Here is a 9,518-nt window from a genome sequence, read left to right as displayed (position 1 = left end):
CAGGTATTCTTAATACCTTATGTCACCCTATTGTTGTTCTCCTAATTCTAGTTTTTATTAGTATTGCTTTATCTGCAATACTGTATGTTTTAAATTGGCGAATGATAAAACAAATAAGACACTTGAGGTATGACTATCAGCACCTACAACAAATTGAAACAGGCAGAAATCTTATAAAGGACCTGGAGAAGAATGGGATAATATAAAGAAAATTAGTATAGGGTTTAGTATAGAGTAAAAGAATTTACTAACTTTTTAGAAAAGGGGGGACTGAGAGAAGGGATTAAGGAATTTTAGTAGTTGAATGATTAATAGGAGGTAGAAGATTGAATCAGTAGGTAGGGGTTTGATACTTTGTTCCTCACAAGGCCGGCTCAGCCTGATAAGGCCGACTTAGCTATGGTGTAAATTAACTGAGGCGCCTCACAAGGACAGCTCCCGATAAAGACTAAAAACTTGTCTCAAGAAGCCAGCTAAAACTGACCCTGCGCTATGGACAAAAGTAAGAAGACAACTGAGCCTGCGCAAGAACAAAAGGTCACTCGCGGTGACGAAGAGGAACTATCAGCCTTCATCCCCACGACCCCCGACGACCACCACTAGGAGGCAATGCGCAAGCGCAGATGGGAGGGGTCTATGGAAATGACTTCTTAGAACTCATTTTAATACAAAGCGGGGACAGGTCATGCATATGTATAGGCGTATTACAAAACTCTATGAATATGTAATATTTTACTGTATATATTTATGGTGAGTGCCGCACTGGCGCGCGCACGATTTTGGTGGGACTACCCCCCGTGCCGCCCAGCGCTGAATAAACATACCTACTTTACAATCTCATAGATTGTGGAGTCCGGTTTCCGCAAGTCAGATATCATCCATATAATGATAAATTACGACTTCAGGCAATGTGGCGCGGGCTGGACTAAGGGCCCGAGCCACGAACCATTGACATATGGTGGGACTATTTTTCATGCCTTGCGGGAGCACCATCCAATGGTACCGTTGACTCAGCTGGGCTACATTGGTCGCGGGTACAGTAAAAGCAAACCTCGGCGCGTCATCTGGGTGTAGCGGAATGGTAAAAAACCAGTCCTTAAGGTCTATTATAGTGTTGTGCCAGTTCATAGGTATCATGGTTGGTGAAGGGAGACCTGGCTGTAGAGCTCCCATGTCCTCTATGGCCTCATTTATACGTCTTAGATCATGAAGGAGCCTCCACTTTCCTGATTTCCTCTAGATGACAAAAACTGGTGAGTTCCATGGGCTCGCGGATGGCACAATGTGCCCAGCGCGCAGCTGCTCAGCAACAAGGTCCTGCAAGTGATGCAGCTTGTCCGTGGGGAGGGGCCACTGATCCACCCATGTGGGCTTTTCACAGGACCATTGCAACTTCAGGGTGTGCTGCCGATGAGTAGCCCCTAGGATAAATTTGTCCCCAGCATGATTCCCCATTGTGACAAACAGTCTCGTCCCCACAGCGTGAGAGGGGCCGGAAGAACGAACGGTCAGACATTGGCCTGCCGACCCTCCGGTCCCTCGATTTGAATTAATTGAACACTCTGCAGTGGTGCTGTTTGCCCTCTGATACCTGTAAGGGCAATCGGGACCTGTTTCGTCGGCCATTGAGCTGGCCAGTGTGACTGCGCAATGACTGTCTCGTCAGCTCCGGTATCAATAAGGCCGCTGATGCGCACAGACTGCTGAGGGCCACCGCCTGACAGGCAGCAAGTCAGCTGCGGTCGCCCCGCAGCGACAGGCTGCGCCCACCACCGTTGTGGCGTGCCGGTGGAACCAAAACCTTCACCCCTCCGTTCCTGAGGCTCTGCCGCAGGAGGGGCAGCTCGAAAGTAGACGAGCTATGCTATTCGTGCTCCTGCCGGCACGTAACAGGGCGGAGTAGGCGTCCACAACATGATTTTAATTTCTCCCGTATCGTCTGCATCGATAACCCCAGGGAGAGCGAACAAGCCCTGTAACGTGGCGGATGAACGTCCAGTAAGAGTGCGCTGTAACCGCCACCTAGCAACCCCCACACTCCGGTGGGCACCGCTTGAACAGCTGTAGAAGTCAGGTTCACTGGGTGGGATGGGGCCAAGTCCACGCCGGCACTTCCCCATGTCCAGGCGGATAATTCGGAGGCACGGATGCCAGCAGGGGGCTGGGGGCAGTTTCCATCATCGCATGGGGGGCTGCTTGTGTCATCGCGCGGCCCCTCCCTGCACTCCTGCAACCGTTTCCCTGGATAGGCTGACCATCTTTATCATACCGCGACTGGCATTGATTCGCGAAGTACCGGCCCTTCCTACATTTTGGACACGTTCCCAGCTGTGAGTCAGCCAGTTCGCGCCTCCGCCCGCCTGCCTGCGGGCACTGCCTCTTAAAGTAACCGGTGCAGCCACAGGTGAAGCACAGCTGTTGACTAAACTTAAAGTTTGCAAAAGCAGTAGCCATCGCCACAGCCTGGTGCTCCGTGATCCCCACACGGTTGCATTCCTCTATCATTTCAACTACCGTAGGGTTTTTTAACGGACGGAGCATCTTCTGGCAATCTGCGTTAGCGTTTTCAATTGCCAATTTTTGTAATAATATTTTAGCGCTTCCTCATTCTCTACTTGTTTGTCCAAAGCATCTTTTAATGTCTTGATAAATTTCATATACAGTTCCTGTGGTCCCTGCCTAATATTAGTAAACGAGCGTTGGGGCTTCCCTACATTGGGGACCTTCATAAATGCTAGGTAGGCAGGATTCTTTGAATCATTTAGGGCTTCCATTGGGAGTTGTGCCTGGACAGAGGCAGTGGCATATCGACCCTCTCCTACCAATGCGTCAACTCCCAATAATCTCAGTGGATCTGCCGCGGGACGCTCCAAATATTCCAGTGCTTTTGCCTCACAGCGTCGCCGCCACTCCCCATTCCAGAGCATAAACTGAGCAGAGGAGAGCAACAACTGCGCCAGCGTTCTACAATCGAGCGGACACAACGTATGACTCCTCATGACCGACCCTAGCATGTTCGCAGAGTAGGGGGCACTGAGGCCAAATTCAATCACTCCCCTTCCCAACTCCTTCACTACTTGGAAATTCAGAGCCTCCCACCGGGGCCTTTGATGAGCTTCATAAATCATCGGGAACGCCCGGACCTCACGGAGCTTAACTGCGAGGTCAGAGTCCCCTTCTTTCTGTGCCTCCCTTTGAATCCCCTTCCACACATCATGCAGATGCGGGGGATATAAATCCGGCTCTTTCTCTGGATCGACCAGTCCCGGATCGAACGGATTGGGATCATCACTGCTGCTACCCTGCTCCCCGCAGGCAGCCACCGCTCCAGCCTCGGTGGCCGGGGGCGCAGAAGGCCCTTTGGCCACAGATGCACTCCCTCCTGAGTTTTCACCTCTCAGCTTGTCTTTAGCACTGACGTGCTTTTTTAGGGTCTCATTCAGAGTCCTCCAAGGCGCTAGCAGTCCCGCAGCCACCGAGTCCGAACGAGTGGCAGCATCCCAAAGCTGGGTGCCTGCTTCATCCCAAATTTTTGGATCATAAATGTTAGTAGAATCGACTCCCTTAACGGTGGTTGTCACCCACTTCAGGAGTCGTCTCAAGTCCCCATTATCCATGGTTACTTGATATTTCTTCAGGATCAATTCCATGGTCCTGCAAAAAGTTTTTTCCTCCTTTGTCATGTTTAAACCCATGACTACCGCCCCCCGCTGCTCACCTCTGTTCTGCAGAGACAATTACGCGATGTCACTATCCTGTTTCCTTTCAATAGCTTTTATCCCGTTTCCTTTCAACGGCTTTGCAGTTAAATGGGGGATCGTCACCGGATCGGCAATTGCCGACTTTATGGCCCTTCAGACAGAATGTCCCTGGCCCTGTTCGGGCGCCATTTGTGGTGAATAAGGACACAGACTCCGTCTGAGAGGGCACAAAGACGTAGATGAAAATCCCGTATTATACAGCACAAGCGCCTTTTTATACCTCACATTATGCCACGTATGCACTTCAAAGAATTCCCTAGTACATCCCCTAAGCAAAGGTCATCTCGACACTCTTCCGCTAATTTCCTTATCTTTGTCACGCCCTCAGAATCGTTAACTGCCACCTCTTATCTTCCTTTTTCCCAGGGCTTCTTTCACTTCACCTTCACTTCCCATGGCTTCCTGTTTACCAACGCTATGATACTGCTTGTACTCTCAGACATTGATTCCTCCACACCAGCCCATGTCCTGGCTCTGACCCATGGGGTTTGGGGTGCCCTTTCTCTGTCTGGTCCATGACCTGTGGGTTTTGGAGGTGTTGTGTGCCATCCGGACGGTGACCCATGGGGTTTGGCGTTCCCTGTCCCTTTCTGTTCCATAACCTGTGGGGTTTGGGAGTGTCCTGCCAGCATCCTAGCTGTGACCCACGTGTTTTGGGGTGTCCTGTCCCTGTCTAGACCATGATCTGTGGGATTTGGGGTGTTCTGCATGTGTCTTCGCCTTGAGCCACAGGGTTTGGGGTGCCCTCTCCCTGTCTGGTCCATGACCTGTGAGGTTTGGGGGAGTCCTGCCCATATATTTGCCCTGACACACCAGGTTTGGGGTGTCCTGTCCCTGTCTGGTCCATGACATGTGGGGTTTGGGGATGTCCTGCCCATGTCCTGGCCCTAAGCCACGGGGTTTGGGGTTCCGGGTTGCTATCTGGTCCAAGACCTGTGGGGCTTGGGGGTGTCCTGCAGGTGTCTTGGCCGTGAGCCACGGGGTTTGGGGTGCCGTGTCCATCTCTGGTTCATGACCTGTGGTGTGTTGAGGTCTCCTGTCCCCATCATGGCCCTTACGCACGGGGTTTGGGGTGGCCCGTCCCTGTCTGGTCCATGACCTGTGATGTTTCGGGATGTCCTGCCCATATCCTTGCCCTGACCTATGGGGTTTGTGGTTCCGGGTGCCTGTCTGGTCCATGAGCTGTGGGGTTTGGGCTTATCCAGCCCATGTCGTGGCTCTGACCCATGGGGTTTGGGGTGCCCTTTCTTTGTCTGGTCCATGACCTGTGGATTTTGGGCTTGTCCAGCCCATGCCCTGGCTCTAACCCATGGGGTTTTCAGTGCCATTTCTCTGTCTGCTCCATGACCTGTGGGGTTTGGGGGTGTCCTGCCAGCATCCTATTTCTGATGCACATGGTTTGGGGTGTCCTGTCCCTGTCTAGACAATGACCAGTGGGGTTTGGGGTGTCCTGCACATGTCTTGGCCCTGAGCCTCGGGGTTTGGGGTTCCCTGTCCCCTTCTGGTCCATGGCCTGTGGGGTTTGAGGATATCCTGCCACTGTCCTTGCACTGAGCCATGTTGTTTGGGGTGTCCTGTCCCTGTCTGCTCCATGACCAGTGGGGTATGGGCTTGTCCAGCCCATGTCGTGGCTCTGACCCATGGGGTTTGGGGTGCCCTTTCTCTGTCTGTCCATAACTTGTGGGGTTTGGGAGTGTCCTGCCAGTGCCCTAGCTGTGACACGCGTGTTTTGGGATGTCCTGTCCCTGTCTAGACCATGACCTGTGGCGTTTGGGGGTGTCCTGCAGGTGTCTTGACCCTTCGGCAAGGCTTTTGTGGTGCCCCGTTCCTGTCTGGTCCATGACCTGTGGGTTTTGGGCTTGTCCAGCCCATGTCCTGGCCCTGACCCATAGGGTTTGGGGTGCCCTTTCTCTGTCCTGTCCATGACTTGTGGTGTTTGGGGAGATCCTGCCCATATCCTTACCCTGACCCATGGGGTTTGGGGTTCCAGGTCCCTGTCTGGTCTGTGACTTGTGGGGTTTCGTAATGTCCTGCCCATGTCCTGGCCCTGAGCCACAGGGTTTTGGGTTCACTGTCCCTCTCTGGTCCATGACCTGTGGGTTTGGGGCTGTCCAGCCCATGTCGTGCCTCTGATCCATTGTGTTTGGGGTGCCCTTTCTTTGTCTGGTCCATGACCTGTAGGGTTTGGGAGTGTCCTGCCAGTGTCCTAGCTGCGACCGACGTGTTGGGGTGTCCTGTCCCTGTCTGGTCCATGACCTGTGGGTTTCGGAGTGTCCCAGTTTCGACTGGGATAGGGTTAAGTTTCTTCCTAGTTCTGTGTTTTGGATTTAGCATGAGGAGAATGTTGATAACACACTGATGTTTTCAGTTGTTGCTAAGTGCCCTCCTAGTCCAAGGACAGCTCCCGTGCCTACTGACTGAGCTAGGTACACAAGGTGGGAGGGAACATAATCAGGACAGCCAGCCCAGCTAGCTAATGGGGTATTCCATACCATGTGACGTCATGCTCAGTATATGAATGGTAGGCGTGATCCAGGAAGTACCGATCGTTACTTGGTTATCGGTCAGCGCGGGTGGTGAGCAATTGCATTGTGCATCACTCATTCTGTATATTCTATCATTATTTATTAATATTATTTTCCCTTTTCTGTTCTATTAAACTATCTTCATCTCAACCCACGAGTTTTTCTCACTCTTACCCTTCCGATTCTCTCCCCGTCCCGGTGGGGATGGGGGGAGTGAGTGAGCGGCTGCGTGGTGTCTGGCTGCCTGCCAGGTTGAACCACGACAGTCCTTTTTGGCGCCCAACATGGGGCTCGAAGGGTTGAGATAACGATAGATCTGACCAAAGTGTGTTAAGGCAAAATTGTTATAAGCATTCGTTATATTGATTGGTCACAATGTTGATGTATTGGCTGTCAAAGTTGTGGGGCTGGCTCTCAATGTTGGGTCATGTAATACCTTGCTTGCAGTATGTGTTCCCTTTTGTGCTGTTTATCATTATTCGGAACTGGGCCAAGATTATCATTTTGCTGCTGTTTTATGAGGTGATAAAATCATTGGTCATAAGTCTAATCTGGTATCTGTACTCGGCACTGCCGTCATTTCTGTACCTCGGGAATCACCTCTTAGAAATTATTGGTAATTGCACTTTTTTCTCCTCGGAGAATGAATTTAAGGGGGAGACGGGATGGGACACTTTCTCCCACTTGTTCATCTTCCCTTCCATATTGTCAGAAAGTCCTTTTTCTTCTATCCTCTTCACAAAGATGTCTACAATATTCCCTGAGAATTTTGAATATCCTTGGGATGTTCAAACAAGCATGTTCATATTGCTATGTCTCCTGAATGTGGTTCAGGCCTTGTTTAGGTTTAAACAACTCTTCAGGAATACTGTCCAGAGATCAACCCTCAGGAACAAGAAAAGAGGGAGGGCAAACGGCGGTGCCTCGTTGGGACGGGCGGAGCGGCGAGTCTCAGGGGCGGTGGGCAGCGGGAGATCAACCCCGGCAACAGACACGGTAGCTACTCAAAACCCCACGACAGGTACTGCGGCTACTTCAACCCCCACGACAACCCCTGTGGCTACTCAAACCCTGGCAACAGTCACCGTAGCTTCTCCAACCCCTGCGACAAGCACTGCAGCCACTCAAACTCCGGCAACAGGCACTACAGTTACTCCAACGCCCATGACAAGCACTGCAGTTACCCAAACCCCAGCAACAGGCACTACAGCTGAACCAGAGGACCAACCCTTGCTGGCATCCGTTGCCCCTGTACGGAAGAGGAAATCTTGGAAGCAGAGGTCAGATCATTTAGAAAGGGATGATGGGAGAGCAGGGACATCACGAGGAGAGGACGAGGAAGAGGAAGAACTCATAAACGAGACAGAAACCACCCGGATCAATATCCCTGAGTGAGCTGCAAAATATGCGGAAAGATTTCAGCCGTCGTCCAGGCAAGCACATTGTTACCTGGCTGGTCCGGTGCTGGGATAATGGGGCCAGTAGCCTGGAATTAGAGGGGAAGGAAGCCAAATAGCTGGGATCCCTTGCTAGGGAAGGGGGCATTGACAAAGCGATTGGAAAAGGGACACAGGTCCTCAGCCTCTGGAGGCGACTGCTGTCAGGCGTGAAGGAAAGGTATCCCTTCAGGGAAGATGATGTATATCGCCCAGGCAAATGGACCACTATGGAGAGAGGTATCCAGTACCTGAGAGAATTAGGCATGCTGGAGGTGGTTTATAGTGACCTGGACAATGACCAAACACCCAAAGATCCAGATGAAGTCCAGTGCACGCGACCCATGTGGCGGAAGTTGGTACGGAGCGCACCAGCGTCGTATGCCAGTTCGTTGGCAGTACTGTGCTGGAAAGAGGAAGAAGCACCAATGGTGGATGTTGTGGTTAGCAGACTCTGGGAATACGAAGAAAGTGTCTCCTCCTCCCTTGTCTCAGCTGTGGAGGAGCTGTCCCGGAAGGTCCAGCAACTCGAAGAAGGTATGTCCTATTCTCCACCTGTATGGACCAGTATCTCATCCATTAGGAGTCAGCGTCCTACTGCTCAAGAGAGAGGATATAGAAAGTACACACCACGGGGCACCCTGTGGTTTTACCTGTGTGACCACGGAGAGGACATGAGGCAGTGGGATGGAAAACCTACCTTCATCCTAGAGGCACGGGTACGCGAGTTGCAAGGAAAAACAGTGACACAAGGGGGTTCTCCAAAGAAAAATGCTGCTCCAGTTTTCAGGAAAAACCTGTCTCACGACGGTCCAGTTTCCAGTGAACAGTTCCCCAGACAGAGTAGAAGACCGATCTTACTTTGGATTGTAATGGTGATGACGAAATTCTTGACTCGCGTTTGCAAGAAGTGAGAAGCGGATACTATGACCAGAACTAGAGGGGCCCTGCCTCCGGCCAGGTGGAGGAAAGGGACAACCGGGTTTACTGGACTGTGTGGAATCGATGGCCTGGCACATCAGACCCACAGGATTATAAGGCGCTCGTAGACACTGGTGAACCCTGATGCCATCAAGCTATAAAGGGGCATTTGTATTTCTGGAGTGACAGGGGTATCCCAAGAGTTAACTGTATTGGAGGCCAAAGTGAGCCTGACCAGGAATGAGTGGCAGAAGCACCCCATTGTGACTGGCCCAGAGGCTCCGTGCATCCTTGGCATAGACTATCTCAGGAGAGGGTATTTCAAAGACCCAAAAGGGTACGGGTGGGCTTTTGGTGTAGCTGCCCTGGAGACGGAGGAAATTAAACAGCTGTCCACCTTGCCCGGTCTCTCGGAGGACCCTTCTGTTGTGGGGTTGCTGAGGGTTGAAGAACAACAAGTACCAATCGCTACCACAACAGTGCACCGGCGGCAATATCGCACCAACCGAGATTCCCTGATTCCCATCCACGAGCTGATTCGTCGACTGGAGAGCCAAGGAGTGATCAGCAAGACTCGCTCACCCTTCAACAGTCCCATATGGCCAGTGCAAAAGTCTAATGGAGAGTGGAGACTAACAGTAGACTACCCTGGCCTGAACGAAGTCGCCGCCACTGAGTGCTGCCGTGCTAGAACTCCAATACGAACTGGAGTCAAAGGCAGCCAGGTGGTACGCTACCATTGACATCGCTAATGCCTTCTTCTCCATCCCTTTGGCGGCAGAGTGCAGGCCACAGTTTGCTTTCACTTGGAGGGGCGTCCAGTACACCTGGAACCGACTGCCCCAGGGGTGGAAACACAGCCCTACCACTTGCCA

The sequence above is a fragment of the Calonectris borealis genome, unplaced genomic scaffold (assembly GCF_964195595.1).
Source record: "Calonectris borealis unplaced genomic scaffold, bCalBor7.hap1.2 HAP1_SCAFFOLD_40, whole genome shotgun sequence".
In the NCBI taxonomy this organism is placed as follows: domain Eukaryota; kingdom Metazoa; phylum Chordata; class Aves; order Procellariiformes; family Procellariidae; genus Calonectris; species Calonectris borealis.
This window is presented reverse-complemented; position numbering follows the sequence as displayed.